Source organism: Panthera tigris, chromosome X, assembly GCF_018350195.1.
Source record: "Panthera tigris isolate Pti1 chromosome X, P.tigris_Pti1_mat1.1, whole genome shotgun sequence".
NCBI classification, from domain to species: domain Eukaryota; kingdom Metazoa; phylum Chordata; class Mammalia; order Carnivora; family Felidae; genus Panthera; species Panthera tigris.
In genome coordinates this window covers 28,904,874-28,922,469 of record NC_056677.1, presented here as the reverse complement: position 1 = coordinate 28,922,469, position 17,596 = coordinate 28,904,874, and positions in this window count along the sequence as shown.

The window sequence follows — 17,596 nt, the reverse complement described above, 5'->3', positions numbered from 1 at the left end:
TCCCTTAGTAGTTTTCAAGTATACATTACCGTATTATTATTACCTATAGTCATCATGTTGTACATTAGATTCCCAGAATTTAAAGTCATCTTACAACTGAAAGTTTGTACTCATTGAATACTTCATCCATTTTTCTAACCTCTCCACCCTGGAAACTACCAATCTACTCTCTTTCTGTGATTTTTGTTTTTTTAGATTTCACATATGAGATAATTCAGTATTTGTCTTACTTTGACCTATTTCTCTCAGCATAATTCCCTCAAGGTTCATCCATGTGGTTGCAAATAATTTACATATTCCCTTACTTAATGACTGAATAATATTTCACTGTATATGTACTCCACATCTTCCTTGTCATTTCATCTTTGGATGGACACCTAGGTGGTTTCCATGTCTTGGCTATGATAAGTAAGCTCCAGTGAACATGGGGTACAGATATCTCTTCAAGATAGTGATTTGATTTCCTTCATATATATATTCAGAAGTGGGATTGCTGGATCATATTATAGTTCTACCTTTAATTTTTTGAGAAACCTCCCATACTCTTTTCCATAGTAGTTATACCAATTTATATCCCCTCCAATGGAGTTCAAGTCTTCACTATTCTCTACATCCTTGTCAATAGTTTTAATCTCTTGTCATTTTTTAAATATTTATTTGAGAGACAGTGTGTGTGCGCAAGCGGGGGAGGGGCAGAGAGGGACAGGCCCCAGGCTCTGAACTGTCAGCACAGAGCCTGATACAGGGCTTGAACTCACAGACTGTGAGATCATGACCTGAGCTGAAGTTGGACGCTTAACCAACCCAGCCCCCCAGGCGTCCCAATCTCTTGTAATTTACATACTATCCCTTCTAACAGGTGTTCAGTGATACATCATTGTAGTTTGACTTCAATTTCCCTGATGTTTACTGATGTTGAGCACTTTTTCCTGTATCACTTGGTCATGTATATAAGTCTTTGGAAAAACATTTATTCAGTTCCTCTGACCATTTTTAATAGAATATTTTTATATGACTTTATTTTATTCTTACACTGTCCAGTTAAACTTTATAGGGCTAATTTCTCATAGATCCTGTATTAGTTTAGCCTACTATAACAAAATATCATCGATTAGGTAAATTAAACAACATATATTTACTTTTCACAGTTCTAAAAACAGGGAATTCCAAGAGCAAGTTGCCAGCACAGTCAGTGTCTGGTGAAAGCCTTCTTCTTGACTTGCAGAAGGCCTCCTTCTTTCTGTCTTCATATGCCAGAGAGACAACCAACTCTGGCCTCTTCTAATAAGGATACCAGTCCTATTATGGGGAACCTATCCTCATAAAATCTTTTAAATCTAAGTACTGCCCAAAGGTTCCACTCTTAATACCATCACATTTGGTCAGGGTTTCAGATTTTGTGTTGTTGTTGCTGTTGCTATTGCTGCTGCTGTTGTTGTTGTTGTTGTTGTTGAGTTGTATGAGTTCTTTATGTATTTTGGATACTAAGCTCTTATCTGACACATTGTTAACAAGTATTTTCTCCCATTCTGTAGATTGCCTTTTCATTTTGTGGATTTTTACCATTTCTATGCAGAAGCTTTTTAGTTTGATGTAATCCCATTTGTTTACTTTTGCTTTTGATGCTTATGCTTTTGTTGTCATATCTAAAAAATCCTTCTCAAGACCAATATTAGGGAGTTTTTTCCCTATGTTTTCATCTAGGAATTTAAAGGATTCAAGTCTTACATTTAAGTCCTTAATCCATTTTGAGTTAATATTTTGAGTAGTATAAAACAAAATTCATTCTTTTGCACATTAGTATCTCATTTTCCCAGTACCATTTTCTGAAGAGGCTCTCCTTTCCCCATTGAGTATTCCAGGCTCCTTTATCAAATATTAGTTGACCATATATGCATAGGTTTATTTCTGGGCTCTTGTTTCCTTTCCATTGGTCTGTATGTCTATTTTTATGCCAGTACCATGCTATTTTGCATACTATAGCTTTGAAGTGTAGTTTGAAATTGGGAAGTGTGATGCCTCAAGTTTTGTTCTTCTTTCTCAAGGTAGAACTCGTTCTATTATAGGAGGGGGCGTCATGATTCCATGGAAGATAATATTTCTATTATCGTCATAGAATCAAAATTTTAGTCAAGGAAAGATTTTACTCATCATTTGGTCTAGTCTAATCATTTCAAAGATTACAAAACACAATTCATTTATTTGAGACATATTTTTGAGATTTTCCTATGTGACAGGCAGTCACAATGATAGCTTATTCCATTGAAGAAAAATAGAAAATAAAGCAAATTCATTCCCTGTATAGATGTTGAATACTGATAATGCTAAAAGACAATAAATTCAGAAGTTCTGAGGTAAGGGCGAGGTAAGGGTGATCTTTTAAATAGGGTGGAAAAAGAAGGGCCTCTTACTATGTGAGCAAGTAATGTGTTAGCAAGAATATAAAATTCTAATGACTAAGGTGAGGAAAGTGATCAAGGTGCTACTTTTATCCTTAAGGAAATGAAAAGTGATACATGAGGGTGAAAATAGTATAACTTACAATGCTGTGAATCATTTGCTTTGACTTACTGTAGACCAAAAAATTAAAATACAGACTACTGTTGTGCAGGATTGGACATCTTTGAATCTTTAGAAAATTATTTGACATTAACAATAATTAGAAATACTATTGGTGTTATTTTACTCACTATTTCAGCTAATTGTACAGATGTGAGAAATGTCTCTCAAACAACTACTAATGATGATGATATGTTTATTTTTTAAGCTTATTTATTTATTTTGAGAGAGAGAGAAAGAGAACAGGGGAGGGGCAGAGACAGAGAGAGAATTCCAAGTAGGCTCTGCAAGGTCAGTATCAGCTTGGAGCCCGATATGGTCTCAAACTCACCAACATGACCTGAGCCAAAATCAAGAGTTGGATGCTTAACCGAATGAGCCACCCAGGTGCCCCATGATGATGATATGTTTAATATACACACACAGACCCATTCTGAAAGTATGGAAAGAGTATAAAATGTAAACAAATGGCTTTTATTAGAAAAAGAAATAAGAAGACAAAGAAAGGCCTTTTAAATAGATTCCAATATAAGCAAGACCTACATGGGACGTGAGGGAGTGAGCCATGGAAAAGATGCAGTCACAAGTGCAAAGTCCTGAGATGGCAACATTTCTTGGATGTTACAAAATAAATGTTAAGTTACATGTTTAAAAGTCAAATTCTCGTTAGAGGCAGAGGTAAATCATGAAAATACTCCCTAGATTCCCAGTGCAATCTTCTTTCCTCCATAGGCTAATCACCCTAATCACCATACTTAGTGTTGGTAGAGTATTAATGTGCAAATGCCCAGAAGCAATTAGAGGTCTAGTCCCAGTCCTTTACATTTAGAAAATGTTACAGTAAATTAATGAAGAAACTGGTAAAATGGGTGAGCTCTCCTTGACACATAAATGCCCTTTTAGACTAGCTAAAATCTAGCATTTTTTATCTTTAGGAATTGGTAAAAAGGTTTCACAATTTAAATAATTTCTATCCAATCATGGAAACCCACATTCCATTTTTTGTTTGTTTGTATGTTTCTGCAACACTGTGATGACAGAATGATGTGGTATTGACCTAAACATAACTCTTCTCTTTGTTAAAACTCAGAAATTCACATGAAAAGTACATGCGGAATAATATAATAATTTGGCAGATTTATTCAATTTTTTCCTTTATTTAAAAATATTATAGGGGCGCCTGGGTGGCGCAGTCGGTTAAGCGTCCGACTTCAGCCAGGTCACGATCTCGCGGTCCGTGAGTTCGAGCCCCGCTTCAGGCTCTGGGCTGATGGCTCGGAGCCTGGAGCCTGTTTCTGATTCTGTGTCTCCCTCTCTCTCTGCCCCTCCCCCGTTCATGCTCTGTCTCTCTCTGTCCCAAAAATAAATAAAAAACGTTGAAAAAAAAAAATTTAAAAAAAAAATAAATAAAAAATAAAAATATTATAGGGGCGCCTGGGTGGCTCAGTCGGTTAAGCGGCCAAATTCGGCTCAGGTCATGATCTCATGGTCCGTGAGTTCGAGCCCCACGTCGGGCTCTGTGCTGACAGCTCAGAGCCTGGAGCCTGTTTCAGATTCTGTGTCTCCCTCTCTCTGACCCTCCCCCGTTCATGCTCTGTCTCTCTCTGTCTCAAAAATAAATAAATAAACGTTAAAAAAAGAAAAAAAAATATTATAGAGGCGCCTGGGTGGCTCATTCGGTTGAACATCCAACTCTTGATTTCAGCTTGGGTCGTGATCTCTCAGTTTGAGATGGGGCCCCACCTCAGGACTCCCGTGCAGGGTGTGGAGCCTGCTTAAGATTCTCTGCCCTACCCTGGCTAGTTCGTTCTCTCTCTTTCTCTCTCTCTCTCTCTCTCCCTCCCTCCCTCCCTCCCTCAAAACAAATATATATTGTATAGTTTTGGGGCATCTGGGTGGCTCAGTCAGTTAAGCAAAGGACTTTGGCTTGGGTCATGATCTCACAGTTGGTGAGTTCGAGCCCCACATCAAGCTCCATTGTGACAGTGTGGAGCCTTCTTGGGATTCTCTCTCTCCCCCTCTCTCTGCCCCTACCCTTCTTGGTTTTGTTCTTTTTTTTCTCTCTCTCTCTCTCTATCTCACTGTCAGATATATATATATATATATATATATATATATATATATATATATATATATATCTTAAAATATATTAAGGCACTGTATACTCACCCAGTGTCTAAAATGAAAAAGATTTTAAAAAATAACAAATGTTGTTGAGGATGTGAAGCAACCAGAACTCCATACACTCCTGTTGATAGTCTACATTGGCACATGGAATTTGCCTGGTTGGTAGTTAATTGTTAAATGTGAATATAAGCACACCTCAGTGACTCAAATATCCTCCCTCTATACATAACAGTGTGCATATAGTCACCAAAAGAAATGTGAAAAGATGTTCATGGCAGCACTATTCATAGTAGCCCCAAAGTGGAAATTACCCAGGTGCATGGATAACAAAATTTTGTTATTTCTGGGCAACAGAAAACACACAGCAATAGAAGAACTTACAACACCAAACAATGTAGATGAGCCTTCTTTCATCACCACTACACTTCCTGGAAACCCACTATGCTTTATTTTCTATGTATCACTTATCACCCTCCAACATCTATGTGTTAAACATATTTATGATAACTTTCCCCCATTGAATTGTAAGCATTATAAGGGCAGGATATATTTTTATATTTCATTCACTGCTCTGCCTCAGGATATAGAAGAGGAAACTCACAGTAAATACTTAAATGAATGAATACTGTTTTCTTATTTCTAAAGAATCTACACACAAAAGAGCAGGAACTGTATGGATTCATTTATATATAGGTCAATAACAGACAACACTCCTCTATGGGTTTACAAGTCAGAAAATAGTGATTAGTGCTTGAGAGGAGCTTCTGGGATGCTGGTAATATTCTGTTTCTTAATCTAGGGGTTCATGTCACAACTGTTCCATTTGTAAAATTAGGTCAGGAATATACTTATTAGCAGTATACGTATTAATCTACGTATGAATCATGCATGTTTTCAAAAAAAAAAAACAGGAAAACAACACAATGTAACAATAATCCAATCACTACCATATACCCACCAACTAACTTCTGACATTAAATATTATTACAATACAGAGGAAGGCCCCTGTGCTTTTCTTTTTGAAAATATCATTCATTCTTCCCTTGTCTCCCCTCCCAGTTGTTATGCGTGTGATGTTGTCATTCTCCCAGATTCAAAGGCAAGTTCTAGCTATACTAGTTCTGTGACCTTAGCAATCGGTTTTGTACCTCAGTTTCCTCATCTATAAAATGAAAGAAACAATGGTTTTTAATTCATAGGGAGGAGTCAGGATTGAAGGTTTGTATGTATACAGAGTACTTAGACTAGCCTTACGTGAAATAAGCAATATAAGCTCTATTACTAACCTGAATTTGGTGTTTTTCATTTTTCATTTCAATGCATGCCTTTATCCTTTCATCTATAGGTATGTATTGGTAAATCTATGCACATGCACACACACAAACCTATGGATATTATTGTTTTGATGGCTTAAAATTTAATATAATTGGGAAAAATTAAAACTTTGTATACATAAGTATATCATACAGCATGGACTCTTCTGCAACTTTAAAAAATATTATATTTGTGGTGTTTCACTCTAATTTAAAAACTAGAAGTTTTGGGGCGCCTGGAGGGCTCAGTTGCTTAAGCGACTGACTTTAGCTCAGGTCATGATCTCTCAGTTTGTGAGTTCCAGCCCCACTGTCAGGCTCTGTGCTGACAGCTTGGAGCCTACTTCGGATTCTGTGTCTCCCCCTCCGTCTGCCCCTCCCCTGCTCACGCTCTGTGTCTTTCTCTCTCAGTAATAATAAATAAACATTAAAAAAATATTAAAAACTAGAAGTTTTATGAAGGTACATATATAGGATAGAAATTATTGAAATTATATCTACTCGGTAATGTCACGTTTCTTTCCCCCAAAGTAGTTGTCTCAATTTATATTCCAGAAAATAGTTTGTAAGATTTCTTATTACTTCACATATTTGCTTAAACTTCATGTTGTCAGACTATTAAATTTTGCCATTTTAACAGGTGTGAATTGTATTTCTGTATAGTTTTAATTTGCATATCTCTGATTATTAGAGATTGATCGTATTTTCTTAAGTGTATGGCTTTTTTCTTTTCTTTCTTCTGTGAATTGCGTATTCAACTTTATTGCCCATTTTCTCATTTGTTTATGTATTTTTTATTTGTAGAAATTCTTCAATATTTGCTCTAGTAATTCTTTGTGAATCATATATTGAAAATCTCTTCATCAAGTCTGCAGTTTATCTTTTCAATTTCTTAAGGTGCCTTTTGACATTCTTTATATATAAATATAAATACGTGCACACACACACGTTTTTGTGGTTTGGTTAAGCAATCCTTCAAAAAATATAAAGCACCTGAGTGGCTCAGTCAGTTGAGTGTCCGACTTTGGCTCAGGTTATTATCTTACATTTCTTGAGTTTGAGCCCTGCATTGGGCCTTGTGCTGACAGCTCAGAGCCTGGAACCTGCTTCAGATCCTGTGTCTCCCTCTCTCTGCCCCTCCCCAACTTGCTCTCTGTCTCTCTCTGTGTCTCAAAAATAATAAATAAATGAGGGGCGCCTGGGTGGCTCAGTTGGTTAAGCCTCCAACTTCAGCTCAGGTCTTGACCTCATGGCTCATGAGTTCAAGCCCTGCATTGGGCTCTGGGCTGACAGCTCAGAGCCTGAAGCCTGCTTTGGATTCTGTGACTCCCTCTGTCTCTGCCCCTCCCTTGCTCATGCTCTCTCTCTCTCTCAAAGACTAAATAAATGTTAAAAAAGTAAAAATAATAATAATAAAATGTTAAAAACAGAAATCGTTAAAAAAAATCCTTATATTCCTTGAGGTGAAGAATAAATACTTCATCATTACATACCAAACATTTAAAAATTCCACTTTTCATGATTCATTCTTAATATATCTTGAATTGAGTTTTGTTTATTGCATGAGGTAGGGAATCAATTACAGTTCTTTTATTAAAAAAATGTTCTGGCATTCTTTACTGGATAACCTATCTTTTCTTTAACTATTTGCAGCAGCCACTTTGTCAAATATCAGGTTTCCATGGATGTATGAACTTATATCCATGCTATTATTTTATAATGGAAATATTATTTTTTTTAAGTTTATTTATTTTGAGAGAGAGAGCACAAGCAGGGAGAGGGGGAGAGAGAATCTCAAGCAGGTTTCCCTCTGTCGGCCTGGAGCCCGATGTGGGGCCTGAACTCACAAACTGAGATCATGACCTGAGCTGAAACAAAGAGCCAGATGCTCAACCAACTGAGGTGTCCCAGGTGCACCATAAAGGGCATTCTGAAGAAATTTAATTAACATTAAAAGATGGTAAATATGATTCTTAAGAACATCAAAGTTCAAATTAGATTTTGGGGGGAAGATATAGAGATGTGTATTTATGTTCCTAGGGTTAACAATAACAAGTAAGTGATGACTTTTGTATGTAACCTCGTTTCCAACGAATAGCAATCTTACATGAAAGCTGAACCCATAAATCCATGTTTCATAAAGAGGGTATATCAATGTCTTAGTCAGAAGGATCATATTTGGGGAAAAAATATGTTCAAAAGACAAAGATAATTTACAAACCAGGAACTTTGCATTTAAGAAATTATAAACCATTAAAATAATATAAATGGATATTGAATGAGCATTAATTACTTCCAAATCCTAGGGAAAAAAGTCAGATCTGTAACACTGCCATTTGCACTGAAATAATATTTTGTTCAAATTATAAAGCACAAAATGAACTTCAGATGACATGAAAGTTTCTGAAACCTCCACCTTAGAAGTCTTTATTATAAATATTTAGTCTTGAATTTTAATTAAATTAATATAAATAATTTTAACTTATCCCTTGTGCAAAAGATATTGGATGTTTGTACATCTGACAGATTTTTTTAAATGATAAATATTTAAACTATGTTGTTAATCAAGATGTTAAAATGTCATTGTTATCTAAATTATGGGTAATATTCACTGATTATGATAAAATCTGTGTTCACTAAAAAGTAAACAAATGAAATTAGAAATGGGAGATACATATCTGAAAGCAGTATGCATAAAAAGCTGACAGAAGGCACAGATGGTAATATGCTAAGTGTTCTTCCTAATTGCAAGGAAACCTTTTCTCTTGGGCAAACCACTCTGAAGCTTGTTTAAATGTCTTCCATGTGAAGATGCTTGGGACAACAGAATCCTATTGTCAATTGCCATAATCTCTAGAGGATTAGAGTTATCTGATTGGGTGATGCCAAAAATTTAGGAATAATTCCCTTACAAAGGTGGCAATATGCCTAATGGCAGTGTCCTGAGGATGAACTAATGCAAAGGCCTTACTAGAAAGATGCCACGTGAACATAGATCTGTTGGGAAATATTACATGCTTGCATGGATAGCATGGTGTTTTGTAACCTTTACTGAAGAAAGAAGAACCCTGGAATTCAAGTGATCCTAAGAAAAAGAACACTCAGTTTTAGCCGTTCCTTTATTTTTACCATTTCCTTCCAAATTCATCTTTGTGAATGTGGAAGTAGTCAGGAAAGGTAAACAAACAATGAAACTATTTACATTTCCCTTAAAACTGCATAGGCAGAGGCTTATTACACCAGATAAAATGTTTAAGACAGGATTTTCTACAATCAATTTGATACCATTTTTTCTTCTTGCTTCGATTCACCCTTCAAATAATTAGTGTAAATAGTTACACTGAAGGCAAGTGAATTGCTGTTAATTTAAGTATAATTAAATGTATTTATAAGCCCATATTATTAAATTTATTTTTAAAAACCAATGTGCTAAAAATGCAATTCACAAGCATGCTAACAACTTCATATACATAATTGGTATTAATGTAAAATGATGGACAGTTTCCCGGTAAATCGAAGGATAAACAGGCGTTAGCAGATTGATTTACATATGAGAAATTGTTGGTTGATAATTTAGAGAAGAAAATATAAAGGAATGTGAACTATAAAAATTTATAAAGGAAATAAAAGAATATTTTTCGTAAACCTTTGTAAGCAGAATATCAAAGACTTATTTGTGCATTCATGTTCATTGTAGCACTATTCACAGTAGCCAATAGGCAGAAGCAACCTGAATGTCCACTGATGGATGCATGGATAAAGACAATGTGGTATACACATACGATGAAATATTATTCAGCCTTAAAAAGGGAGGAAATCTTATTATACATCACAAAATGGATGAAACTTGAAGATTTTATGCTAAGTGAAATAAGCCAGTCACAGAAAGACAAGACTGCATGATGACCCTTATTTGATGCATCTAAAATTTTCAAAGTCATGGGAACAGAATATAATAGAAAGGTGGTTGCCAGAGGCTGAGGGGAAAGAGAGCAGTTTCTTGTTTGGTGGGCACAGAGTTTCAGTCATGTAGGATGGGAGAGGTTTGAGAATCTGTTGCAACAACCACATGTGTGTGGTTGACATTATTGCACTGTACGCTTGGAAGCTGTTGGGGAGGTAAATTTTTTATGTTTGTTTGCCACAATAAAAAAATAAAGTAAAATAAAAAATATATACGTGTGTTAGGCACAGACTACGTCTACTGAATGGATATCTCTGTGCTGTGGGTTGTGACCAGGGTAGTTGCAGTGATTTATAGTTTTACTTTTTCTTTCACACATTTCTGGACATTTAGATATTTTTAGACAAAGATTTTCTGTAGAATAAAAAATTCAGAGAAAAATTACAATTCAGTGCAAAAAAGTTTCTTATATAGATAAAAACAAAGCTAAAGCATTTGCAGATAACTAGCTAGCAACCTTTTCTTTGATTCCAAATAGCTAAATGAATACACTTTGCTCTTGCCATTTAATGAAAATTCTAAAGGAAGAAGAACTGTGTCCTAATACAACAAGATAAAAAAAAGTGTTGTTGAATCAAGTGTTGTAAAAAGCAATATTAAGGAAATACTTTTATCTGAACTAAGCTGAAGATGAAAAGAAAATAATTAAGTTGGGACTTCCCCCAAGAATATGAATGCAGAATGTGAAGTTCAACTGTGTGGGTGCTGAAGCATTAGATGCTGGCTGCTTTAGTCTACGTACTATTCCAAGTGAGCAGATGCAATTATTTAATGCTAATTTTTTATCTTAATACCATAGCATAGGAAATTGCTAATGGGGGGGGGAGGATCCTGGAGTTACTTAGGAACTAGCTCAAAGAGAAACACTTAATTGGAGTTAAAGATGATGGCAGAACACATAGTCATTTAGCAAGTACTCTATAGAGAGGTTCTCGCCTTAGTCAGAGGAAAATCAAGGGTTCAGATCAGGGAACGTGGATGATAAAGAAGGAGGTGGATTAATAATGATGATAATAATAGCTAACATTTCATGAGCATTTACTCTGTATCAGGCATTGTGTTATTTATTGTCTTATTATTTATTTATTTGTTTATTGTCTTATTTTATCCCAAACAAAACTCATCTACCCCATTCATGGATGAAGAAATTGAGGACTAAGGATGTAATGTAACTTTGGTAAGGTGGTATTTCCATTGAACACTGGAGCAGGATTTGAACCCGAGGTGTATGGTATTGGAGTAATACCGACCTGGATTTGTATCTTTTCTTTACCAAAGAATCATTTTATAAATTTAGACAAATTTTTAACTGCTCTGTGTGTTATTTTTCTTATCTGTAAAATGGGAATAAAGACAAAACCTATGTATAATGCTATTATACATAGCATAGTATAGCATAGTAAAGAATCACTGGGGTAATGTATGTGACAGGCACAGAGTTAAGTACTTAGTAAACAGTTATATACTTAGTAAACAGTGATGTTCCTATTGATTTTCTTTTTAATGAACAAGCAGAGGAGGTGCAGAGAGAGAGGGAGACAGAAGATCTGAAGCCAGCTCTGTGCTGACAGCAGAAGCCCAATGTGGGGCTCAAACTCCCAAACCTCAAGATCATGATCCAAAGTAAAGTTCGATGTTTAACGGACTGAGCCACCCAAGTGACCTGATATTCCTATTTCTTGATGACATGAAGTGAGAATAACAGCCTAAAAGAGTCTCCAAGAACTTTTGCTGTCAGGTTGACACAAACTCATCAGGCCTTCCTGAGGCAACAATTAAATTTAACTGTTTTGTGAAAATAATAAACTTTTAAGTTAAGTTAATAAAAAAAATCCAAAAGATATAAATTAGTGTTAGATTAATATGTCAAAAGTTAATGGAAAATACCTAGGAAATTTAAAACTGCTTCTGAATGTCTATCATAAATTTACATGCAGATTTTTGCCTGTTGATTTTAGCCATTGGCATACAAATGATCCTAGAGAAAAATAACTGAATAAAACATGTAAACTGCTATTCTTTTCTAAGGTACATTCTTTAAATGTGGACTGAGAGTCCTGGAATTCCTATATGATAGTCCTTCTGGTGGGAACAGATTGGACTAATAAATGAGAATCATTCTTTTAAATAGTTTGCTGGGCCCTTTCTTAAAAAATAAGCTGCACACCTACAGTGAGTAAAAATAATTGACATTTGGAAATTCTTTCCACTGTTTAGGGATCCAGTACCTTTTAGATCTGGTAGAATGTCTCTATAAAGAAATCAAGGAGACTTGCATCTTTTTGTATCTCAATTAAGGTAAACGAAAATGTCACTGTATTTAATCGTGGACCCACAATTTCTACCTCAGAAAAAAGTTAAAAAAAAAAGTTTAGAGTATAGAGTACTCCCACCCTTTGGTGAAGTATTTTCTGTGTTTTCTCTACAGAAAATTGTCTATGGCCCAGAACATTTCATCGCTGACACCTGGTCCTTCAGTGAGGTAAGCAACTCTGGGGATCAAAAATGTTGTGACTTAAATATTCTCACCTTCACACAGGGACATTTAATGGAGTATAGACAATACTTGGATATTGCTTTTTATGGATTAGATTCAGGATAAAGACTGTAACTTTAACTGGTCTTGGCATCCTGAAATGTCAACCTCTTTATGATTACAGAGAATCAGCATATAGACTGGTACAAAGAGAATAAAAGAAATTAAAAAAAGCATCCCCAAACCTTGAAAATACTTAGTTTTTTATACTGGTGCAAAAAGAGAAGTCGGGATGGATGAAACCTAAGTCCCAGCAGACTTGATTTCAATACGGTGTGGAGGTCACTTTACTGTTGTGTCAGACAAAGAAGAAAACAATCTAGTAGCTACAAAAGAAAATAAATGGGTTGTAAGGTTTCAATATCAGAATAAAATAAGAAAATATTTAGTATAGTTAGTGTGAAATGAAAATATAGGGAGCTGTTCGTTTTAAAGGGCTACCTCGTGGGGCGCCTAGTGTCTCAGTCAGTTAAACGACCAACTTTTGGCTCAGGTCATAATTTCACACTAGGTTAGTTGGAGCCCCAGGTCTGGCTCTGTGCTGAAAGCTCAGAGCCTGGAGCCTGCTTGGGATTCTGCGTCTCTCTCTCTCTCTCTCTGCCTCTCCCCTGCTTGTGTTCTCTCTCTCTCTCTCTCTTAAAAATAAATAAACATTAAAAACTTTTTTAAAAATTTTTTAAAAAATTAAAAAAGGGCTTCCTCCCAAGGACTCACATGACCTACGTTTTTTCTGGCCAAACAACAAGTATTCATATGAAACAATGTGCACATAATATCATAGGTTTCTAGGGTTGCTGTAGCAAAGTACCACAAACCTAATGGCTTAAACAGAGATTTTTCTCTGACAGTTCTGGAGGCTAGAAGTATTGAGATGAGGACAGTGGCAGGGCTGTTTTCATCTGAAGACTGTGAGGAAAAATCTGTTCCATTCTACTTCCCTCGCTTCTGGTGCTCTTCTCCCAGTTTTTGGTGTCCCTAGGCTTGTAAAATCATCACCCAGATCTCTGTCCTTGTCTTCATACGTGTTCTTCCCTGTACGTTTGTCCCTGTATTCAAATTTCCCCTTTTTATAAGGACTCCAGTCATATGGAATGAGCTCTAATGACCTCATTTTAACATGATTACCTCTGCAAAGGTCCTACCTCCAAATAAGGTTGCATTCTGAGGTAGTGGACAATAGGATTCCAATATATCTTTTTGTGGGAGGGGGAAACAATTCAACCCAGAACACCTTGAGACCTAGCTGGTGCTATTTCTAGGGAGACTTGAAAATCAGTATGGTCCAGGACATCCAGTTATTTTCAGAAAGCATAGATAGTTTTAGAACTGAATAAGAGAGAATTGAACAATTTAGAGGCATTGACAAGGCCACATTGGAAATTAATCCCCTATCAAGGGCCTTATTCTATAATACCAAAGGAAAAACTCCTTCAGTGGTAAGGTTGGATAAGGCTCTAAAATTGGATTGTGAAACAATCTGAATGGAGGTTTTGTTACATTTGATTGGGATTTTAGGGAAGTCTGGGCCCCTTACATTATTACAAGATCTTTATATCAAACTTTATTTCAGAAGGTCAAAATAATGTGTTGAACTATTGTCTGAGAAGTTTACAGTCTAGACAGTTGAGATTTGGAAGTAATTATCATAAGCTGGTAATGTAGTCTTTTCCCTCTCCTTTTGTCTTAAAAAAAGGTCTGCTACACACTGAACATCTTATGAGTCAAAAAGGACCAAAAACCATTTAAAAAATTATTTGTTTGCATGCTAAATAATGCAAAGAAGCCAGCTGAAGGTATTTCCACTGGATAAATGATGAAAAGCTGAGCATCTAAATAAATAGATAAATTAAAACAGATATAGCCAATTGCAATAGTCAGGTCTTTAAATGGATCTATGACTTCATGATAAGTTTCTTTTATTATTATTATTATTGAGGTATAATTGACATACATTATAGTAGTTTCAGGTATACTGCATAATTTAATATTTACATATATTGTGAAATGATCGCCACAGTAAATCTAGTTAATATCCATCACCATACATGGTTACAGAATTTTTTTCCTGTGATGAGAACTTTTACGATCTACTCTCTTAGCAACATTCAATATGCAATACAATATTATTAACTATAGCCACCATGCTGTAAGTTACATTCCCATGGTTTATTTATTTTATAACTGGAAGTTTGTACCTTTTGACTGTGTCATTCATTTGTCCCATTCCCCTCCTCCCCACCTCTGGCAGCCATCAATCTGTTCTTTGTATCTATGAGTTTGTTTGTTTTTTAGATTCCACATATAAGTGAGATCATACAGTATGATCTCTTTCTCTGACTTCTTCACTCAACATAATGCCCCCGAGTCCATCCATGTTGTTGCAAATGACAGATTTCCTCTGCTTTTCAGGGCTGAATAATATTGCATTGTATATATGTACCACATTTTTCTTTATCCATTTATCCATTGATGGACACTTGGGTTGTTTTCATATCTCAGCTATTGTGAATAATGCTGCAATGAACACAGGGCACAAATATCTTTTCAAATTAGTGTTTTTATCTTCTTTGGATAAAAACCCAGAAGTGGAATTGCTGGATTATGTGGTGGTTCTATTTTTAATTTTTTTTGAAGAAACTTCATACTGTTTTATTCAACAAATGCACCAATTCAGGAGTGCCTGGGTGGCTCAGTTGGTTAAGCTTCCAACTTCCAACTTCCAGCTCAGGTCATGATCTCACAGTTCATGGGTTCGGGCCCTGTATACGGCTCAGTGCTGACAGCTCAGAGCCTGGAACTTACTTCTGATTCTGTGTTTCCCTCTCTCTCTGCCCCTCCCCAGTTGTGCTCTGTCTCTCTCTCTCTCTCCCTCTCTCTCTCTCTCTCTCTCAAAAATAAATAAACATTAAAAAATTAAAAAAAAATAAATGCACCAATTCATATTCCCACGAATAGTGCAACAGTGGATGTTCCTCCACGTCCTCACCAACACCTAGTTTTTTATTGTTAGGTTGTGGTTTTTTGATAATAGCCATTGTAAGAGCTGTGAGATAATATCTCATTATGGTTTGATTTCCACTTCCCTGATGAGTAGTGATGCTGAGCATCTTTTCATGTGTCTATTGACAATCTGTATATCTTCTTTAGAAAAATGTCTGTTCAGGTCCTCTGCCCATTTTTTAACTAGATTGTTTTTTTCTGCTATTGAATTGTATGAATTCTGTATATATTTTGGATATTAACCCCTTGTCAGATACATGAATTGCAATTATCTTCTCCCCTTCAGTATATTGCCTTTTCATTTTGTTGGTGGTTTCCTTTGCTGTGCAGAACTTCTTAGTTTGATGTAGTCCCACTTGTTTATTTTAGCCTTTGTTGTCTTTGCTTTTGGTGTCAAAAAAAGAATTATTACCAAGACTGATGGAAAAGAGCTTACTGCCTATTTTTCTTCTAGGAGTTTTATGATTCCAGGTCTTACATTCAAGTCTTTAATTCATTTTTAGTTAGTTTTTGTGTATGGGGTAAGATAGTAGTCCAGTTTCATTCTTTTGTATGTGGCTGTCCAGTTTTCCTAACACTATTTATTGAAGAGACTCTCCTTTGTCCGTTGTATAGTCTTGCCTTCTTTGTCATAAATTAATTGAGCATATAAGCCTGGGTTTGTTTCTTGGCTTTTGATTCTGTTCCATTGTTGTATCTCCATGTTGAGGTACATTCCCTTTATGCCCACTTAATTGAGTTTTTTATTGTAAATAGGTGTTGAATTTTGTCAAATGCTTTTTCTGCATCTGTTGAAATGATCATGTGATTTTTATCCTTCATCTTCTTAATGTGGTATATCACATTGATGGATTTGTCGATGTTGAACCATCTTTGCATCCGTGGAATAAATCCCACTTGAATATATTGTATGATTCTTTTTATATATTGTTGAATTTGGTTGCTAATATTTTGTTGGGAAATTTTGCATCTGTGCTCATCAGGGATATTGGCCAATAATTTTCTTTCTTTTTTTTTTTCTTTCCTGTGGTGTCCTGGTGATTCTTTTTGAAGTAAGTTCCACACCCATCATTGAGTTTCAACTCATGACCCTGGAATCAAAAGTTGCATTCCTTAGGGGCGTCTGGGTTGTTCACTTGGTTAAGCATCCAACTTTGGCTCAGGTAATGATCTCAGAGTTCAAGGTTTTGAGCCCCATGGTGGGCTCTGTGCTGAAAGCTCAGAGCCTGGAGCCTGCTTCAGATTCTGTATCTCCCTTGTTCTCTCTGCCCCTCCCCGACTCATGCTCTTTCTCTCTCTCTCTTTAAAAAAATAAATGTTAAAAAAATAAAAAAAAAGAGTTACATACTTTACTGACTGAGCCAGCCAGCTGCCCCGATGATGATTTTTAAAAGAGACAAGATATTCTACAAAATATCAAGCAAATTTACTATATTGATGACACCACAGTTATCAAATCTGGTGAACATGAACTACAAGTTCCCTATATTCCATAACTAAAATGTGTTCCACAGAATAAGGGGTACATCCCACACAAATTCAAGACTCAAACACTTTGGTAGACTTGAGGGATTCAGTAGTCTATGGCATACTACAGCATCTCCTCTAAGGAAAAGGAATTTCCCATGTCACCACTAATGAAAGACTTCATACCTGGTGGGCTTATTTGGATTTTGGAGGCAGCATGTATCACATTTGGGAATACTGCCCTGACTTATTTTGAATGATCTGGAAGTCTATCAGTTTTCAATGGGATCCAGAGACAGTGAGGACTCTGCTTCAGGTACAGGATCTGGTTGTAAGCAGTCCTGCTACATGAGCCATATGATCCAGTGGACCCAATCGTACCAGATGTATATGGGATATATACATTTCCTTGATAACATATATCAGAGAGATGTGGTGAATTTCTAGAATAATTCTATTCCTTCTTTTGCAGAGAATGAATCTCTATTTGAAAAATCACCTATAGGAAAGATAGAGTAATTGACCATGGAACACCAAATAAGTAAGCAATCTTATATATACATCCAAAGGTGACTGTTCTCTGCTTTACAAAACACATGTCAAACTACTGTCCCATGGTCCAAATCTAGC